The 21,883-nt window shown below is 42.9% G+C and overlaps 1 protein-coding gene across 1 annotated transcript in view; it reads left to right on the plus strand.

Moving 5' to 3' along the window:
• The window catches only part of MAPK9 (mitogen-activated protein kinase 9), a 104,197-nt gene that overhangs the window by 67,730 nt on the left and 14,584 nt on the right, over positions 1-21,883 (plus strand). The window lies entirely within an intron of this gene.

Raw genomic sequence — 21,883 nt, forward strand, 5'->3', positions numbered from 1 at the left:
TACTAAAATTAACTAACGAATACATTTTAAATAGACATTGATTTTTTTAATTGTCTCTTTTCAGAGGATACTCAAGTAAGTAAAGTACAGTTTCGCTCTCCAGATGACTAGAAATCACTCAAGTACAGCAAACTAAATGGGGGGGAGGAGTTTGTAATTACAGTTAAAATTCATTTAACTTTAAAACTAAAGCAATTTAATAATAATTTGGAGATCCTTTTCCCTCAGTCATTTGGTACAAGGAACAAGGTGAGGTTTGAATAGTGAGCAAGATTATCAATACAAATAAACTATAGGAAATTGGCAGAAAACTTAGCTGGCCCAGCTACCACATTAATTATTTTTTGTATATTTTCTTCCAGGGTTTTCACATATCCATGCGGAGTCCCTCTTTCTGATGTTCTTTTCTGTTCACCTGACTCAGAGTTTGTATTTAAAAAAACAAAAAACCCTCTGAAACGGATGCACACAAAATTAAGACTAGGTTTCAGAGTAGCAGCCGTGTTAGTCTGTATTCGCAAAAAGAAAAGGAGTGCTTGTGGTACTGTAGAGTCTCTAAGGTGCTACAAGTACTCCCTTTTTTTTCTTTTTTCTTTTTTCTTTTTTTTTTTTTTTAAATTAAGGCTACTCCACATATGCTTTAAAAGTATCTCTTGAGCCTGGTGCTTTCATGAGCCATTTTCTAAGAGTGGTAGGCTGCTATATTATCCGTTTATTTTAAAACGCTGCATTATGAATTTGCTATATCCTAGATTTGCATGTGTTAGATTAAAAATAGTGGATTGGTCCCACAGGAAGATACAAAATTGAAAGTTGGTCCCTTTGCTATACAAAAACTGGTCATCACCTTTCCATTAGACTCCCTAGTCTACTGGGAAACTTTGATAGCTTGAGTGAAACTGCCAAATGTTTATAACCCTTTGTAGAGGGAGCTCAGCATCCTTTGTGGAATTTTTCTTTCCTCAGACCTGCAAAGCCCGCTGGACAAGTCTCATACAGCGTTTAGTCAGATGGAAATACTGTTTTGATTGATTTGGGCTGGCTTAGTGGCCACCACCAAGGCAGACTTCAGCATCTACTAGCTGTTCTTTTACATGAGTTTTAAGGTATCTCCCTCCTCTCAAATGAATAACACACTGTTATTCATCCCACTGTGCCCAGAGCTCTGCTAGGTGCTTGCAGACCATAGAAAGTAAATGGTACTTGTGAAATTTTTACTCCAAGCCTCTTCAGTAGAAAACAGTCCTTAAACTTGAACAAGCAGATGGAATATTCACAGGTTTCAGAGTAGCAGCCGTGTTAGTCTGTATTCGCAAAAAGAAAAGGAGTACCGGTGGCACCTTAGAGACTAACAAATTTATTAGAGCATAAGCTTTCGTGAGCTACAGCTCACTTCCGATGCATCCGATGAAGTGAGCTGTAGCTCACGAAAGCTTATGCTCTAATAAATTTGTTAGTCTCTAAGGTGCCACCGGTACTCCTTTTCTTTATGGAATATTCAGTAAATCTGAAGAAGACTTGAGATTATTATCGAAAGAAGAATCAAGAGAGATAAGAACTACACACATACTAAGGGCAAGAAAACTGCTGATTGAAGGAGTGTGATCCACAGATTCTGTTTTGCAGAAAGTACTGGGTAGATAAAATCAAGAACAGCAGTTGCTATCAAGCAAAAGCCCTTAATACTCCAGAGATGATTTTTTTCTTGGAATAATGTCATTGCTTTACACCAATTTTATGTTTCATAAATAACAGATGGCTGAAGTCTCTGAAGAATTAGATTCTCTATCTTTTACAATAAATTACTTTGACAAAAAAAGCGGGGGTGGGGGGGGGTGGGAGAGAGAGGCAGACAACTGTGAAGAGCACCAGCTGCTACTTACACAAATGTGAAAGACTTTCTTCCTCTTTTCATTCAAATGTAGAATTTCTTGTCAGACATTCTTTTAACAAAAAGAAAAGGAGTACTTGTGGCACCTTAGAGACTAACAAATTTATTAGAGCATAAGCTTTCGTGAGCTACAGCTCACTTCATCGGATGCATTCTTTTAACAGGAGCCTTGGCAAAACTGAAACATTCTCCGTATCTGTGAGGAAATGGTTCCAGAATGGGCTGTCAATTGAGACTGAAGTGTGAGTGCCTCCTCAGATCTCTTGTGTCTTGCGTAAATTGTGACTGGAAGAGTTGCAGAGGTGATGCTTCAATGCTGAAGTGTGGGTGGATGTAATGGGAAGTGAACAACATAAGCTTCTTGGAAATTGAGCTCTGGATAGCATTATAGTGAAGTTGTTACTAATCTAATAAGGGGGTTGATGGCATGGAAACTAGAAGGCTATTTTACTAGTGCCACCTGCTTTGTCAAATACGGTTCAAGTAGAGTGGTTCTCAAACTGTGGGTTGGGACCCCAAAGTGGGTCACGAGCAACCCGTTTTAATGGGGTCGCCAGGGCTGGCATTACATTTGCTGGGGCCCAGGCTGAAGCCAATGCCTAAGCCCCAGTGCCCAGGGCCAAAGCCCGTGGCCCACTGCCAAGGACCAAAACTGAATCCTGAGCCCCACCACCCAGGGTTGAAGCTAAAGGCCAAGGGCTTCAGCCCTGGGTGTCAGGGTGCAGGTCACAGGCCCCCCTGCCTGGGGCTGAAGCCCTTGGGCTTCGGCTTTGTCTCTTCCCCCCTGCCCTCCGCCTGGGGCAACTGGACTCAGGCGGGCTCAGGCTTCGGTTCCCCCTTCTGGGGTCGTGTAGTAAGTTTTGTTGTCAGAAGGAGGTCATGGAGCAATTAAATTTGAGAACCCCTGAAGTAGGGCAAACTATATGTTCAAACTGGTCCTGACAGAGTTATATAGAGGACACTTTTTTTTTTCTGCCTTTAGAAGTGACTTCCTATCACATCCTTTGACTGTCTTATGCTTCTATCACCAATTTTATTTTCTGCGAATGACATCATCTGTGCTGGTAGATGGAAAATAAATAAAAATATATAGTTCCTAAACATTTTATAAAGCTAAAGCTTTCTGAAAGCGTTTACTGTCTTGAGGACTTTTTCAATGGCAATTTCAGACTCAGCAGGTTTCAATCTATGTGCAAAGATAATCTGCAAAGACTTCAGAGAGTGGCTTCTTGATGATTGCATTGGAGAATATGGATATTGGATGGATTTGGTCTTTCTGGATGGGTCTCTTATTGGTTTCACAAAGTTATGTTCCTGTGTTTTATGTAGCATTTTAGCACTATCTGAACTGTTGTTTGTTTGTATTGTGATAGCACCTAGAGGCTGCAGCCCCGGTGTGCTAGGCACTGTACATACATAAAACAGAAATGGTCTGTGCCCTGAAGAGTTTGCACGTTAGATGCACATTTTGCCTGACAATGTACTTACTCAACCAAAGAAGTACAAGTGACTTAAACATTATTTCAACATTTCATTAATTTTTTTAAATTTTGTGTATGCTCAGTATCTCAGTGAAATCTCTCCCTAGCTGTCTGCTACCAACAGCTAACCCATTAAAAAGCTAATTCTCACAAATGCCTAATATAATGATAAAGGATAAATGGGAAAAGAAAAATGTTGGCCAGTTCCTCCTCCTTTCCCTTTTCAAAAGTCACTGAGTGAGTGTACTCTGTACTGAGTATACAAGTTAGAATGGTTTTGCAATTGCTCTGTCAAATGCCTCTGGTGGGCAGTCCACAAGAACATCTCTGTAGTAAGGGGTGGTGGTGACAGCAAATCTGAGAACAGTGCACCTTAGTACAGGAACTGCATTAGCCCAATGGCAAAAATGGCTGATCTAATCCGGTATCTTATCTCCAGCAGTTGCTCATTTTGGATGCTTCAGAGAAAGGTGTAAAACAGCCATAGTTGTCACTTCCATGATAATCATATTATCACATAATTATCTTCCTAACCTCAAGCATTTAGTGATCCGTCTGCTTGCCTAGAAGCATCCACTTATACCTGTAAGTATAAGTGGACATCCATATATACACGTCAGCCAGTGTCATTGTTGAGGATATTCTTATTTATCACATAGATGTTCAATCCTTCTGTTGAATCCTGCTAAATTGTTTGCCTCTGTCTTGGGGCAGTGAGTTCCATAGGCTAACTGTCTTGTGAAAAAAGGATTTATACAAATGAGCCCCCTTTCTCCTCTCTCACATGTGTACACACTCACTCCTAATCCCAATGCTTTAAAAACAGTAATATCAAGAACTTCAAATTCTCAGAGTTAGAATACAGATGTACACACATTTATCTATGCCTCTATACTTTTGCAGAAAGATAGAACTAAAAGCCACTAAAAATCAGTTTGATAGGGCCACTTATGTAACCTATTTAGTGATTCTGAATATTATTTAAGTGCTAACGCTATGTTCAATGTGCTAGAAAACAGGAGCAGGATGCAGTCTTTGCCCCAGTAAACTTACCCATCTAAATTAGATAGAGATTCCTTGAGCATTCTTGTACGTACATTGCATACATATGTATATTAGGCAAATGGATGGGTTTCATGTGGTCAGTGAACTTTTTTTATTTAATGTAAGATTGTAATTTCTAGCTGATGGAGTTTTCGTAGCGAGTATACAATGACTGCCTATTTGAGTTCCTCAGACCCAATGTCACCATCATAAGAATCACCACCATGAGTGGCCCTAATTGGTGCCTTTGGCACTCTGCAAAGCAGTCAAGGATTGAATGGGCATTGAGAGTTAATTACCCCTTTTTCACCTTGAGTGAGATAGCCCATCTGGATCAGGGTTGGTGGGGAAGTTTGTTGTGCTGGACCTACGCTGTGGATGAAAAGAGGGTGTCAGATGTCTCCTTGTGTCAGTGTTAAATTCATCCCTAATATTAACAACTTTTTGAAAGAATTAAACATATGACAGAGTCTGGGAAATCTCTGACAGCTTATCTGAATGGGAAAGTTGAATAGATGGTAGGTACCTTACGCAGAGATTTGTATTCAGGGTTCTGGAAATGGTCTCAAACTGAGGTCAGCAGCAGGCCATAAAAACTGAGGGTGGAAAGGCACAGTTTGATGTATTCAACACAACCAGAGGCAGCTTCATGGGTGTTCCAATACAGTGCCCCTAAATCCTATTAGAGCACCTACTGCCCTGAGTCTGGCTGGTGAAAAGGAAAGGACAATCTGGTTCAACCAGCTATTTAGAGAGATGTATACAAGCATTCCTGGGGCATGACAGATCTGACAATCTAACTCTGGTTGATGGAAATTAGTCATCATAAGGGTCTCAATATTGCCAGGTCCATGGGGTTAAAAATTGTCAGAACCCAAAAGATCATGAGATTGGACTAAAAATCATAAGTATTTTTAAGCAAAGAAAATATCACATTTTTTGGTCAATCTTCTGGTGTTTGAACCCCCTTGGCCAACCCCTAGTGGGTGTGTGACAACCACAGGATTAAAATTCAACCTGAAAAGCATATGCAAAAATGCAGGCCTTGGCTCCCTGGTTCCCCACATTCCTTCCCACTGCCAGATTCCCACAGTCCCCCAGCCCCTGCCCCCATCTTCAACCTTCAGAGGAGGGAGCATTCCCTCAGGGTACCTACCTCCGTTAACTCCCCCATCCTGCAGTGTGTTGGGGGAATGATGTTGCTGCTGCTGTTGAGCTTGGAAGGGATGGGGAGCAGCTGTGCTGTGCTGCTCCATCTCTGGAGCTGTGACCCATTCAGGGCACATAGCTGTAGCCAATGCCTGCAGTACAGGGCACCCTATGTGCTGCCTTGGGGAGGAGGTTGGTAGCAAAAAGGAGCAGGGAGGGGTAAGAGAGGAGAACGTATGTGCTCCCTTCCTTCCTTCACTGCTGCTGGGCTCCTCATAATGGGCAAAGGAGAGTGGGCCAGGCAGTGTCCCAAGAGAAGAAGAAGGGAACTGGGCAGGGGTCAGTGCCTGATTGGGAGGGAGCTGGTACAAGGCATCATTTGGAGGGCAAGAGAGCAGGGCAGGAGCCTTGCCTGGAGGAAAAAGCTGCAGTAAGTCCCCATGGTAGGAGTAGGGGACCACGTCCCGAGTAGGGGAAAGAGTCCTTCCCATTAGTCAGTAGAAAAAGTGAAATGTTCTCTTCTCCCTCTCTCACCAGTGTGTGTAGACTTTGTCTATTTCAGATTAAGTGCCCTGAAATGTATGTGTGTAGGTGCATGGATACACACACACACAAACAATTCTCCTTGAGAACTTGGAAATCAGACCCCGAGATAGGATTTACTACAGAGATCTTGGGATTTCTGAGCCAATTTCATGATGTTTCAGGGCTTGTCTCAAGATTTTTGAACGTGGAGGTTTGGCGGCACTGCTATCGTGATAACATTGCAAATGTTGACAATACTGAGGCCTTGAGGGATGCGATAGGAGCTGGAAGAGTACATCTAGGAGACGGAGCACAAACTCTCCATACTGCCTAGTGAAAGAGATGGATCATTTACAGCAGTACCAAGCATTGCTGTTGTCCCCTATCCTCAACTTTAAACACCCAATCTAGACGAACGCTGCAATACAAATCCCAAAAATGGTCTTCCTGAGAGCATAAATGGAATAGATTGTTTACACTATGTCCTTACAAATTAAAGGTCAATGGCAGAAAAACGAGTTGTATTTTTGGTTGGTTGGTTTGTTTTGTTTTTACCCTGAGGCAGAGGAAGAACTTGGATCCAAACCTTCAGCCTGCACAGGCCTGGGATGTGTTTCGAAAAATTGTTTTTCTTTTGGGCTAATTTCACATTCATTGGATGGAATGCAGGGTTCCTTGTCCAGAATTACCTCTTCCTGGAATTTTAGAGATGCTGCCATGTGTGGTTAAAATGAAACATGCTTGAAATAGTTTTTGTAGGAAAGTTATGGGGTTTTCTCCTGATTCTGGTCTGATGCCAGTTTCTTGCTCTTGTGTATCTCTTCTAATCTCTAAAAAAGAAGAAAGAAAACAATACAGTCCATTCACATTTTATCAGACATGAATTATACTGTGGGCTGACTGAAGTATGAACTTTCCTGCAAGGGCATCAACAGGCTTACTGTGGCTTTCCAGGGTGGAAGTCAGGTGGACAATAATTTTCACAAGGGGGCCACTCCATGAATTTTGGTAAGTTGTCACGGCCCACACATTTCTACTTTATTAATGGAGGGGGTGTGGGGTCTGGGAGGGAATTTGAATGCAGGAGGGAGCTGGGGTGCAAGAGGGGGTGCGAGGTGCAGGCTCTGGCTGGGAGATGCTTACCACAGGTGTCTCCCGGCCAGCAGCGCAGCAGGGCTCAGGCAGGCTGCTTGTCTGCTGTGGCCCCACGTTGCTCCTGGAAGTGGCTGTGGCCAGCTACTACTGGCATGTCTCTGCGCACCCCTTGGAGCGGAGGGGGGCAGCAGGTCTCTATGCGCTGCCCCCGCCTGCAAGCACTGCCCTGCAGCTCCCATTGGCTGCTTTGCGGCCAATGGGAGCTGTGAGGACAGTTCTGGGGGTGGGGGCAGCGCACAGAGCCGCCTTTTCTCCCACCAGGGGTGTGTGGAGACATGTCTGCAGCAGCCAGCCGCTTCCGGGAGTGGCGTGGAGCCACGGCAGATAGGCAGCCTGCCTGAGCACCCCTCTGCACTGCAGGGCTTTTAGCAGCCCGGAGATCGCGAGGTGGCAGCCAAAGAGCCTGGCGAGCCGGATCCAGCCTGTGGGCTGTATTTTGCCCGTCCCTGATGTAAGTGAAGACTTAAATCTGTGGGTATGTGTGTACACGTACCTGACACTTCTGCTCTGATTGAAGGATGTGGAGGGAGCAGGGCGATGTGTGTGTGTGTGTGTGTGTGTGTATGTATATATATATAATCTTAAAATCTAATGACAATTTGGTTCTATCTACAAGGAAAATTAACATGTTGTTGACCATGATTGTCAAAAATGGGTTCTTCCTCACCTGCTGTTGAAAACAGTTCAACTGATAATGAAGATGAGACCACAACCGTTTTCAATGCAGTTTACAGAAAGGGTGATAGACGTCACTTCCCACCAGGGTCAATCTTTTTCTGTAACAGTGTTGAAAATGGGTTTTGTCTGGCCTACATCAGCAGCCAAATCACTTTCAACCTCTGTTATGGGCAAGAGTATACAAAGGGATGGGGCGGCGGAAGTAATACCGAACATCCATTGTCACCTACTGCTAACTTGCCTAGTGTTGACAGACCCTCAGAGGGCCACATTCTGCCCTTGTGTGGAAGCATGGTGTTACTGAGAGCAGAAATTATTGCAGTATGTCCCCTTGCAGTGTTCCTCTAACCTTGCAGTGTTCCTCTACCCCAATACAAGCAAGTGTTTTTTTTCCAGAACTGTGCACATAATACAATAGGGGGAAATGTGATCTGGGGGTGCAGGCAGACTTTGGTTGTGGTGTGTTGTATGTGTTGCTTGGTGCTTGTTTTAATGGTGAGACGTGTCTCTGGGTGGAGGGGTAGAGGTACGTGCTGTTACATGCATTAATTTTTCATTTTCCTGCTTTTGGGTTAGATATGTTTATGTTCAGTCCAACCTTGACTGACACAACGTAGTGTTTTTGCATATTGATATGGAGTTTTCCAACTGAATGGCGTTACCAAGAGTCCAAGACTACTGTCATTCAACTGCACAGGAGAGAGTCAAAAACGAGGGCAGGGTGCTTATAAGAGAGGCAGTGTGGTCTAGGATGTGTGAGTAAGGTAACGGACTGGGACTCGAGACCTGGGTTCAATTCCTGGCTCTGCCCCTGGCCTGCTGGGGGACCCTTTGGCAAGTCATTTTTCCTCCCTGTGCTTCCATTTCCCTATCTGTAGATGGGGATAGTGATACTGACCTCTTCTGTAATGCACTTTGAGAGCTTCTGAGGACAAGCACTCTCGAAGAGTTTGGCATTTTTATTATTAATTATTGTAACCACACATTCAGCCCTACTTGAGAGCCCAGAACCTCCTGAATATCCTCTTTTAATTCTCACTCCTTCTGGAGTTCCAACTGAATAAAATATTCCTCAGCTCTTCTCCTAAGCACCCCTGAACTATCACTGCTCCTCATAAACCGCTATAGCTGCATTTCGCTGGTGGGTGAAGTCAGTCCTCTTTTTGTTAAAATTAGTTAAGCACTTCAGAATCCTTCCAGATGAAAAGCATCACCAAATGTACAGAATTATTTCCCAGATCCTCAAAGGTATTTAGGTAGCTGTCTGACATTAATTTCAATGGGAGTTAGGTGCTAAAGTATCTTTGGGGATCTGGGCTATTGTGTGTGAAAGAAACATGTTGTTTGCACTGATGTTGTAGATGCATTGGCCCCAGGATATTAGAGAGACAAGGTGAGTGAGGTAATATCTTTTATTGGACCAACTTCTGTTGGTGAAAGAGACAAGCTTTCAAGCTACACAGAGCTCCTCTTCATGACTGGAAAGAAACCTGACTTTTTTTTTTTTTCCTGACTAGCAGAGCACAGGTGTATTTAACCTAATGACCACTAGATGTCACAGTTGCTTTTTTAATTTTTAAGTTGCTAGAGATGAAAATGCACAGAGTGGAAATTTTCCGTGAGAAAAAATTGGGGTATTTCTCCAAGTTCAGTAGTCATTTTTGACCAGCCTTTTGTAAAACAAAGTTAGGGGATATATTGCCACTCAATTTGTGCAGACACTGAAGGTGGACGTGGTGTATGTGTGTGGGAGGGGGGAATCTTTATTAAAAAGACTTACAGACTCCTTGCAACAGAGGGTGTTGTGTACTTCACTCAACAGAAAAGATGGACTTGGATGTGAGACTATTTCAAACAGGTGGCTTTACAGAGCTATGAAAGGGACACTTGTGTACAAGTGCCATACTAAATAAAACTAGCTAGGAGTAAGGGCTTGAGTGTAGATATTAAAAGGAGTCTCCAGGAAGTGCTGTTACCCAGTCAGTCTCCCCTCTCTCTCTCTGTGTGTGTTATTTCATCCAGCCTAACAATGCATGCCACACAATTAAAGAAGGTTCATAATATAGAGATTCTGATGAGTAAGGAGCCCAAACAAACGGGTTTGTTGCTCAGTAGTTGCCCATTTACCTGCTGCCCTTCCAGGACTCCTAATTAATTCTAAAACATTTTTAAAAAAATTTAAGGGGCAGAGTGGTAGTTGTCCAGATCACCTCCATCAGATGTAGAAGAAAGTGAAGCAAATATTTGCATCATTTGCAAATTTACTCAGGCAAATAATTGGAAGAGCGTTTCTTTACAATGTAGCTGGATAATGTCCAGAATTTCTGCAGGCATCTACTTCTCTGTGTAGCCCACCAAATAATTAAACAGGAGTCCCAGGAGATGTAAATCTGACTCTTTCTACCTTTATTTTGCTTCCAGATTGTCATCTTTATTTGCTCCTTAGCTCACTTTCCTCATTTGCTGCAATATGTCTATACCAAACAGGTGTATCATCTATCAATAGCTCTGCACCTTAGGGCATTGCTGAGATGGGACTATACCTACCCTTTTCCAATCCACAGGAACCCTGTCTCTAGAATATCTTTTCCATGATGAGACATAGTGTTTCTTCTGGACAGGTTGGGGGTGAGGCTATTAAGTAAGTTCACTATATTAGTGTTCCAAAATCTGGTTTTAAGATGGAAAAAGAGATATGAAGGTATAATGAGCTTATATGCAGTATTTATTTATAGCAGGCGTCCAGTATTCTCGGGCAGTGATTTGCAACCAGGATTATGTATACTTTTGGGGATATGCAGAGGTCTTTCAGGGGGTATATCAACTCATCTAGGTATTTGCCTAGTTTTACAACAGGCTACATAAAAAGCACTAGTGAAGTCAGTACAAATTTAAAATTTAATACAAGCAATGACTTGTTTATACTCTTCTGCATACTTTATGCACTGAATATAAGTACAATATTTATATTCCAATTGATTTTATAATTATATGGTAAAAATGAAAAAGTAAGCAACTTTTCAGTAATAGTGTGCTGTGACGCTTTTGTATATTTCTGCTTTTGTAAGCAGATAGTTTAAAAGTGAGGTGAAACTTGGAGTACACAAGACACATCAAACTTCTGAAAGGGGTACACTAGTCTGGAAAGGTTGAGAGCTACTGGTCTATCGTCCTTTGCCATAAATATGCAGCCACTAATTCACAACCAAAAGTAAACCCAAATTGCAGCAGGTAATAAAAATCAGTCCAAGACCATGTCTCCTTTCCCATCACAGCCAAGGGTGCTGAACAGTTTTTATAGTGGGGGCGCTGAGAGCCATTGAACCAAACTTTAAACTGTGTATAATGGGAACCACTTCAAGCTAGGGAGTGTGGCAGCACCCCACCCTGCACCCCTAGTTCTAGCATCTATGATCACAGACCACCCACCAGATCAAGAGTGCAGCATTCCCTACATCTAGTTCCTGCCGTGGCTTCTGCTTTTATTGTTAAATGTGCAGTTTCCCCAAATTTATTTACTCTCCTACACATAGGCTCCTGCAATTACTAGTTTATTGCTCTCTTAGTGCCTAAGCACCTTCTTCAAAGCATCACATAGGCCTGCTCCTGCCCCCGCTGAATCCTTGTCATTGGATGCAAGAGGAGGAGGATTTGGGTTTTAAACCTCTGACACCTACCATTAAAACAATAGAAAACCCTTTTTTCTCTCTCCTGATATTACGGACATGAAAATGGCAGAACTCTCTTTTTGTTCAGGATGCCTTTTTTTGGGAAGGGGGTTATTTTCCAGTGGGTTCTGCATGGTAGCCACTTCATTTCTGTACCTAGCCAGTCATGATTACTGCAGCTAACTACAGCGAAATGGGTACCCAGACACTCATCCTTGTTGTGCAGAGCTATTGGCATTTGCTGCAGTTCCAGGCTATTGGCAGCTGTTGTATAAGAGAGTGACTATATCTGCAAGACCATAAATGTCTCAGTGTAATTTTCCAGCTTCAATTTTGCATGAGAAGGCGAGGAGGATGTCAGTTTCACTGTCTGAGCTGTCAATGGATGATTCATAAATTAGATGCATTCTATAAAATGCAACGTCTGGTGCTTGCGTGTGTTGGCAAACGGAAAGCCATCTTGGTCCCATCCATGTAACAGGTGAGAATGACAGAGTGGCAACACATGCAGCTTGCACATTTTTACGTTTTAACAAAATAATCCTTACAAAATTTATAGAAATATGGTTTGGTGTTTGCCTCCTTTCTTCCCTTCACTGCTTTTGACTTAAACAGTGGTTACTTAATTGCTTTAAAGGAGGTTTAAGTTCTGGGTTTGCAACTTTTGGGGACCCACCGTCTTTTTAATGTGTAACTGGCATAAAATTGTGTCATATTTTTAGTTTTGTCATTTATAAAATAACTCCTACTGCATTAGAACTGGGGAGCACAACCCAGAAATGCAAAACTGTCAAACTGCCTCTCCCATGTTTATTTTATTGGAAACAGTGTTACTATCACTGCCATTTAATTTTTGTATTAATTATGCAAACATTGAAGGTGAGAAGTCAAAGTCAATGTTGAGAGTTAAGCCAATGGTAAGCATTTCTGAAAATCCCACCCTATCTGCTTCAAAAGGCCAGTCTCTTTAACTCAGGCTTGGAGCTCCTGTTGATGGGAGCTACTGAATGAAAAGAAAAGATGAAAAGAATCTTAGTGCCAGTTTAAAAAAAAAACAGATTCCTGTCATTTGAGTGATGATGCCAATTTGAAATACAGTCTAGACATCTGAAGTAGTCATCAGGATGATGTGACATTAGTTCTGCATTTCCAGCTAGCAGTTTCTTGAGTCTTTAGATCTCACTTTTCTCAGTATATATAACATTGAAGTGTTCTGTTTTTCAGCGGGGATATATATATTTTTGCTTCCTGCATCTGATTTCTGCAAAACTGTAATCTAGAGAAAGGAGAAGCCTTTTCTCTTGTCTCTTTTTTGCTGATTTCAGTTATTTCCTTTCTGACAATTTCTCACTTTTCTGTGCTGTGGGTGACCTCTTGTGTGAAGAACAATGGAAAGCACGTTAAAAAAGATCCTGTGTTAATGCCATTAATCTTATTACTGTTTTCTAAAAACTGCCATCAGGTGTTTGCTGGTGCAGAGGATAGTGGCTAATGTGCTGCCTGACAGATAGTATTTTGCCTCCAAAGTGCTCTATAGCACCTCTATAGCTGCTGTGGGGGGGAAAGGGTGATTTTTTTGCAAACAAAGTATCATGTTAATGATGAAAAATCACAATTTGGAATATTTCAATCAACTCTGGTCAGTCAAGAACAAAGAATTTTGTTACATGAGGTTAGGCCGATCTAGTCCAGTATCCTGTTTCTGATAGAGGTCAGCACCAGATGCTTCAGAGGAAGGTGCAGGAATCCCTGGAATAGAATAATTTGCCCATAGAGGAATTGTCTTCCCAATCTCTGTCAGCTGGTGGTCACCCATGCCCTACTGCATGAAGGTTAATAACCCACCTCTTTTCCATCCTAATGTGTTTATGGAGATTCTCTTTATCCAAATAAACACCTGATTCTCATAAAAATCTTACTAAGCTCCTGGCCTCAAAATGGGTTCCACAGCCAATTGCTTATGCATTGTGTAAAAATGACAGACAGAGCTTGGATGGGCACTGTGAGGCTCTTGTTACTTGTTAGGCACAGCTGGTCGGAATCAGACACTGAATAAAGTAGAACTCCTGCAAGCACCTTACACAATGTGTGATCGCTGAACACCACAAGAGATCTGTAAGTCAGACACGTACAGATGCTAACTGACACTGTGTGAGTGGTGGAAGTTGCCCACAGCCATGGTGTAAAGTGATGAATAAAGAGCCAAAGACAGAGCCCTGCGGTACCCTCATATGCAACAGGAAGGAGAGAAAAATCCACACAAAGAGTTGCTTAAGGAACAGCTGGAGGGAGAGGAAGAAAACCAGGAGAGGGCTGTTTTGAAAGCCTAGTGGGCCTGTAATTAACATAAATTGTTAAAAATGGATGACTGGTGTGGCAGAACTATGGTCGCTCTGTTCAGCCTAAGAGCACAGATTAATTTGAGGACAGCATAATAAATGACACGAAGGAATGTTCTGGGGGCCATTAGAGCCAGGCCAGATTCATTTAGCAGATTGGCTAACTTTATGGTGCCCCCTGGGATGTAGACCATTAGGCACTGAGTGCTGTATTTCTCTGTAGTGCTTAGTGTAGAGGGGAGTGTGTTTTATATCTGTCCAGGGCAGAGGTAGGGGAGAGGCTCTTCTCTAGTTTGTTGTTCATGAAAATAGTCTAGCTAGTTTTGTTAGTTTTTGTATTACTTGTAGCAGCTACAGACTCCTACCACAATCAGGACCTCATTGTGCTAGGTGCTGCACAAACACATAGTGAGAGACTGTCCCTCCCCCCAAGAACTTGCAATCGAAATAGGCAACACAGACAAATGGGATGGGAGAGGAAACAGGCAAGGAGATACAATGATTGGCCTAAGGTCACAGGCCAATGGGAGAGCAAGGAACAGAACTCAGGTTTCCCAAGTCCCAGTTCTGTATCCTGTCCACTGGACCCTGCTGTCAAGTTTGGAGTTGAAGACTACTAAGGGAATGTAGCTGTGTTTTTCACTTGTATTCCTGTAGAAGAAAAGTGTGGAAACAAAGGAGGAGATTTTTTCTGAGAGGTCCTGTGCAAAGATTTTCCTGAGTCTTCTAAGTCATGACATAATGCTCACTTTTAATTTTAATGAAGTACTGGTGCAGCTCAAACTTATTGTTCTGCAAGCAGCTCAGAAATATGAGAATTTTTCCGACCAGCTCAGCTAAATCTGATTTAAACATTTTTCTGTTTGGATTTGGCTGATTTGCTGAAGTCGAAACATTTTGTGGAATTCAAAGAACTCCCAGAGGAGCTCTGTTATGTTTCCAGGCAACTCGTTCATCTGGTTCCTCCAAAATGAAATACTGCAGGAATTGAGTTCCAGAAAAATATTTGAATTTTTAGCTTTTTGCCCTGATTTTTTTCTGCAAAAAAACATGTATTCGTGGAACTGAAATGCAGTTTTCCAGCCAGCTCTCAGATTGAGGCTACTACTAGTGTGAGACAGGTGTGCATCTCCTTGATATTGTCCAGAGACAAATGGCATGTTTGCACTGCAATAAAAGACCCACGTCATGGTTGTGGCTGGCTTGGGTCAGCTGGCTCCGGCTGCGGGGCTATAAAATTGAAACATAGACTTTGGGATTGGGCTGGAGCCTGGGCTGTGAGACTGCATGAGGGGGGTGGATCTGAGAGCCCGAGCCCGAACTCCTACACTGTTGTTCTTATCTCCACAGCCTGACCCCCAAGTCAGCTAACCTGGGCTCTGAGACTTGGTTCTGCAGGTGTTTTTATTGCGCTGTAGACATACCCAAAAGGTCTAATCCAGCTCCTGCCATTGAAGTCAATGGAAACAGCTTGGCAAGCAGAAGGAAGCCGTCAATTATTCTGACATGCAGTGGGGAACTTGAAAATTGGTAAATAGCCACTAACTTAATAAAAGACAGGTAAAATCCTGTTCAGTGGTAAAATCATACTATGGCACTGTGCATGGTTCCACATAATGAACTTGTTCATGATCCAGCAATGAGATCTATTCCAAAGTTCCTTTCCTCTACCCAAAGCTAAACGACTCTGAATTATAGACTGTAATTGCTACTCAGTGTGTAACTCGTCGATGTAGTTTAGTAATGCACTCTAGAAATATAAACAGTACTCGCTGTTCTGTATGTTCAGCTAGTGCGTAACTTGATAGTCAATACAGGAAAAAATATCACTGGATGTAAGGATTTATTTTAAAGAGAAGGTTTTTCTTTAAGACAAATGTAAATAAAACGTTCCCTCAAGCTGACCTGATAGTTTGAGCAATTCTTCAAGGAAAATCAAACAACGCTCCAAACTTCCGTAATAAAATGCCAAGACATTACAAAAACTGGCAAAAGAAAAAAATAATCCCTGGCATCCAGTAAATTATTTTGCTTGCTATGATTTGCAAGACTGGGGATCAAAGAGGCTACATCTACAACTGTACCTCATAAATAAAATAGATCTTTTTAAGATGGTAAACTATCCATGAGACCTGCTGAGTTGGGCTGGGTCTGCTGTCCCTGGAAGACAGACTGCATCTGAAACAAAGATTTTTTTTTTTTTTTTTTTGGAAGAGCACAAGGGAAAATCTACCTAGGGGTAGGCTGGGTTGTGGTGGTTCAAGGAAATGAACCCCCAAAATGCCATGGGAAAGCTGTTCTCATAGAATCTGATTGTCCAACCAGAAGCAGAAAATACCAGGAATCTCTGGAGAGACCCTGTACTTTCATTTTCAAATCCAATTGTGCAGACCCAAGAAGTGTGGATAGTTGTGATAAACTTTGGGTAAGTATCTAGACTTGTGGGTGCTTCTCCCAGACAAGGTCCAATGCTGAACGTTTTGAATAGGGCCGTGCAAAATTTTTGCACCATGACCAGGCAAAATTTATTTGGTTCTTTGGTTTTGGCCCTGCTAGCAAAACCATAATGGAGGCTTACGTTAATCTGTCATTCAGTCTTTTTTTTTTTTCCTGCCCCTACAATCCTTAAACAGCAATCAGAAGGGATACATTGAAAGGCTTGACTAAAGCTAGTGTTTCACTGCTGGTTGGTGGGTTTTTTTTAAATCAGTCAGATCCACCAGTCCCATAGTGAAAATGTTGAATTAGTGATTTATAGTTTATTTATCAACTCCTGATTGACTTTGTCTGAATGCTGCATTAAATTGCTGTTTGTGTCCACTTCCAACCGTGCCCCCTTTTGTTTTGAGTTTCAGGATGATACACATGCACCAAACTTCCTAGAAAAGTCCCTGAGACTCCGTGTGAACTGAAACTGATGGGCTTCACACAGCTCTGCTTTTGAATGTCACTCCTAATTAATTTTGATCACACTGTGTAAATATGTCCTCCATGCATGGTCACCTGTTAACTGATTTCTTAAACCAAATGTTCCATATGCGTATCTCCTTCCCATCTATTAATATATTTTCTATGCTAATAGCAGATTGCACTCGATCACTGGTGCTGTGTAATTTAGTTATTTCCTCTGTCTAAAATCAGATTCATATTGGTATAATTAGTGGAAGTCATAAACACCTGTTCTTTCAAGCTGGTTGGGAAACTCTGCACGTTTTTGAAAATGTAGAGGGGGAAAAATTACACTTTGCAAATTTTTTGACCAGCTCTGTTTTTATCCACGATCACAATTGCACAAACAGAAATCTAGCTTTACTGATTCAAATCCTGATGAAGGTGGTAATAACTGAAAGTTCTTACCACCTGATGTCTGTCTGGTGGAAATGATTTTGGTTTCAGTCCTGAGAACCTAGTGAATGTATGTCCACAGTCAGCCCTGTTTGGCACAGAGAGGCCAAAGATTAAATAAGCATAGAGTTTAAATTGCTCTCTTGACCAAGAGAGAATGTCTGTGGGGGTTAGGGTGCTGCATATTGTCTGGACAGTATGGAGAAGTTTACACTGCTGCTGCTTGCTCTGCTGACAGAGGACTTCAGGTGGCAGGAATGTCGATCTGTCAGAATGTAATCAGAGCAGAGACCTGCTTCAATAAATCCATTTGTTACTTATAGGCCCAGATGCAGTATTTCATCCCTGTTCAGCACACAGTGGAGGCAAGTGCTCTTTTCAACAAAGCACTTAAGTACAGTTAAGCACCTGCATAAGTGCTTTAGTGAATAGGGATGGGTTTAAGCACTTACTTTAGTGCTGACTCGAGCCATAGTCCCTATTTTGTTAGGCCCTGATTCAGCATAGGATTTAGGGTGTGGACCCAGATTCCCAAAGGGATTTAGGCTCCTAATTACCATTGGTTGCAGTGGAAGTTAGGAACCTAAACCCCTTTGAGTATCTGGGCCTAGATCCTGCAAGGTCCCTAGAACTCTGGTCCCATACCAACAAAGCACTAAAGCATCTGCTTAACTTCCCACATGCATAGACTCACTAACTTCAGTGGGAATATTCATATACTTAAAGTTAAGCATGTGATTAACTGGTTTTGCTGAACTGGTGCTAAAGTGCTCAATCCTTGAAGGATTGATTCCTACAGCATGTGAATCACTTTAAGGATGTGATTTCAATGGGACAGTTTGCATGCTTAAAGCTAGATCTGTACTTTGGTAGAGTGGGACCTTAACTAGCAAGAAAGTGTCACCTCTGAGAAACTCACTTTTACATTCACTGTAATGCTGTGACTACTCCAGAACTGGTTGCACGCAGAAAAGGATCTGGTGCCATGTAGTGATTGTTTGAAATGATCAGTATGTAATTCTGCCGATGTCAGTCATTTTAACAAAGTTACCTCTGAGCCGACTGTGAAATTGCGTGATCTTGCTAGCATTCTGAATGTGATAAAACTGCAGTTCTAAAGAAAAGTCTTTTTTCCCCCCCTCTGCTGCTTAAAAATAAATAAGAGATACTGATAAGTCCCAATCACTTGATTAAATTGCCTTTTGCTAAAAGTCACTTGAACGGAGCAGTCATAATACTGACTCATTACCATCCATTTGCATATACAATAGTGGCAGTGAAAAAGAGAAAAATCAGTAGCGAAATCAGTAGTGTTCATAGCTTCAGGTCTTCTGCTCAGTTCGAGTAGCAGGCAGCTGAAGGAGTAGAGCACAATTAATTAGAGGACACATCTGCTTTTCAGGGGGAAATGATTGGCAGTTGGAGAGAGCCCCAGACTTTCTTGTTATCTGAGTAAGTTGACAGAGGCAAAGCATCTTTCATACCACATTTATTTTATTTTTGTTCCCTGGACTCATGCAGTGTCTTCAGTGAAACAGCCTGAAATTTGTGCTTTGAAGGAAGAGAGAGGTTGGTTCTCTTCTAATCTGAAATTCTTCAGAACTAATTTGCCAAATGCTGGGACTAGTAATAAAACAGGATCTAGAAGAGGAATTAAAAGGTGGGGGCAAGGACACAGGAATTGCCAGATCACGGGTCCATCTACGGTGGTATCCTGCCTCCAGTAATACCCATAGCCGGCTCATCAAAATGGAGTATAATAGGCATAAACATTCTGAACAAGATATAGCAGATGTCCAGAATGCTCCTGACTTTTATCCACTAGGGATAAGAAAAGGAAAACAAATGGCCATCGCTGTCTCAAATGTAACAGAATCTGGCTTTGACAAACATGAAATAGCTTCCCAGGGTCCTCCAAAAGGTAGGACTCAGTCTACACCTTTAAGACTTACTGGTACCACTTCCTTTTGGCTGGAGTCTGACTCAGATGAGGTGATTGCATAGGAAGAGACTATGGCACATGAGAGTCAATAGAGCTGCAATTTGGCTCCAACCACTCATCCCTTCAGCTGCTGACCAGAATAGCTGATCCAGTTGGGGGTTAGCAATTTGCTGCTAATGTAAGCCAGGAATAAGTCACCAACCCACAAGGAGGAACAGAATAATGTATGAGAGTCACAGTTCCTCCCCACTGCTTGCTTAGTTTTGTGCTAACATCCCAATCCAGCTTTCTGTGCTGGTTTAGTCATCAGTGAATTCTCCGAGGGAGTCACCCTCTCACAGGAATCTTTCCCAGCTTGTTTTCCTTGTAGCTGGCCTCTTCAATTTGGGAGGGACAAGTAGCTGCTGCTGCCCTCATGTGGTCCTTTTATCAGCAGATAAAGCAATACCTGCAGTCTGCATTGTTTCCCTTTTTTTCTCTCCTTCCCTAAGAGATGGTACATCCTTGCACCCCCTGCTCCATGCAGATGCACCGTGCTGCAATGGAATTGCACAAAGAGGAGAAATTCCCTTCCTGCCCATCTCAAACAATTGGCTGAGGGCCTGAACGCATGATTGGATTCCCATTGCCTGCCTGCGCATTGCTTGCAGGCTTACTAATTGGTGGAAAAACTATCCAACACTCTTAAAACTCAGCCATGACATACGTCCCCATGAACTTCCATGCCGGGGAGAGCCATATGTGGATTACGTGCTTTGTAAAGAGCTTTTCTTTTGTTATTATTGTTTCTTTATTTGTCTATCAGCGTCAAGAGGCCCTAAGTGAGACGAGGGCCCCGTGATGCTAAGCAAAGTAAACACATCCAGTAAATGCCGTGTAAATGGAGAAGACAGACAAAGGGTGGGAGAGAGGAAGGCTTCTTATCATCATTTTACACATCGTCTATGCTCCTAAATCACATCGGCACTTTTGAAAATGTAACCCCGGATCACCAGCCAGAGGTGGCAGCAGGAATCTGGGGCAGAGCTGGGAACCGAATGCAGTTCTGCTGGATCCCAGAGCCTGAATCGCAAGAGACTATCCTTCTGCATGGTAAATGTGTCTGTAATTTAATGCTTTGAAGTGCTCCTTTGTCCTCACATTAGGTAACGGTAAAAAGGGCACCCGATCATTTGCCATTGCCCTTCGATACTTTGTTTCTCATTAAACCTCACCATACTTTTCTGCCCAGGTTATTCCACATTTATGGAGCTGCTAAAAATAAGTGATGCCCTCCTGCACCTTTCGTCTGGTTGGTTTCCCTTCTCTGGTCTCATGCCTGTGCTTGTCACTAAGGCAGGTGGCTGGGGCCATATCTGTAGATGGAAATTTTGTGGATAGGTTAGTGCTTTTTAAAGCCCTGACTTTTATCTCAGCACAAAGGCTCTCCCAGGCCTTCTCAGGTCATGCAACAAGAGAGGGAGGGGGAACAGTTAACTCAAGTCCATGCGGCCTGTTGTGTTAGCAAATCCTTCTCCTCCTTGGTAGGGCTGGGTTAAGCATATCTAGAGCCACCTGCAGCCCTATATATAGATGGGCCCCAATAGGGATCATTAATTCACACCCCACTCCCAGGGTTATGATTAACACTGCAGGAGTGGGTGGGGGAGGGGAGCAGACGAAGCTCCTTGCCAGGGGTGGGAGGAACCATCTGCTGAGACGGTTCAGATGAAGCCCCAGCCCCCTAGAAACAGGCAACGGGAGCAATTGAGGAGGCAGGCTGTGGACAAACCTCCCAGCAACAGCAAGGAGGTAAAAACAACAGGGAGTGGGGGAGAACAGGATACTAAACCTCCCCATCACATACACTCCTGCACCCCAAGGCCAGCTCTCTTTCCCCTCACTACTTCCGCCGACAACATCCCCCCCCCCGGGGCCATTCTCAGGTCAGGCAATTCCAACAGCTTGGCCTTTGACTCCTCTGGCATGAGGCTTATCAGGGTGTTTGCAGGAGCAGTGAGCATGAGGCACTGAGCTCTCTGCATCCTGGTGGGGACCCGCTGCAGCCCATCATACCTGTGGGGAGGGTTGGAGTGGCCTGTTGCTGAAAAAGGCTCTCTGCTAAAGGGGTAACGGATGGAAAAACTTTCAGCATTACCGTTAATAGGCACTTGGCTCTCTTGTTTCCAATTTAAAACGTGAGTTGCCCTTTGCAATTCTCTGCTCTTAGCAGATTGTGCACCTTTTTGGAAGACCCGGGGCCTGATCCAAAGCCCAGTGATGTCAAGGGACAGACTCCCACCGATTTGAATGGACTTTTAATCTGGGTCCGTGAGTGGAGTATTGATATACATGTCATTGAACCTGGGTCTGTCCCTCAACATGTCCAGGCTCTTGGCCTATAAACTGCAGGGACAGCATGTATCACTCCTCTCAATCTTGTTCCAGTCATCGCTTTGCTTGTGTTTGTGGTTGCTTCTGTGAACATTCTAGTTAATGGGCTCCATTAGCACAACTTCGAGAAAATGAATATTTCCTGAAAGCCAACTTCTAACCTCACAACTAGCCAACAGCCCAGACTGCAAATCTGACACTTAGCTAGGTTCTCCCAAATTCATGATGCTGTTCAATAATCTGCACAAATTCACCAGTCAGAAGCTAGGCCAAGCAACTTGCACTGGCTAGTT

Source organism: Dermochelys coriacea, chromosome 8 (assembly GCF_009764565.3).
Source record: "Dermochelys coriacea isolate rDerCor1 chromosome 8, rDerCor1.pri.v4, whole genome shotgun sequence".
Classification (NCBI taxonomy): Eukaryota; Metazoa; Chordata; order Testudines; family Dermochelyidae; genus Dermochelys; species Dermochelys coriacea.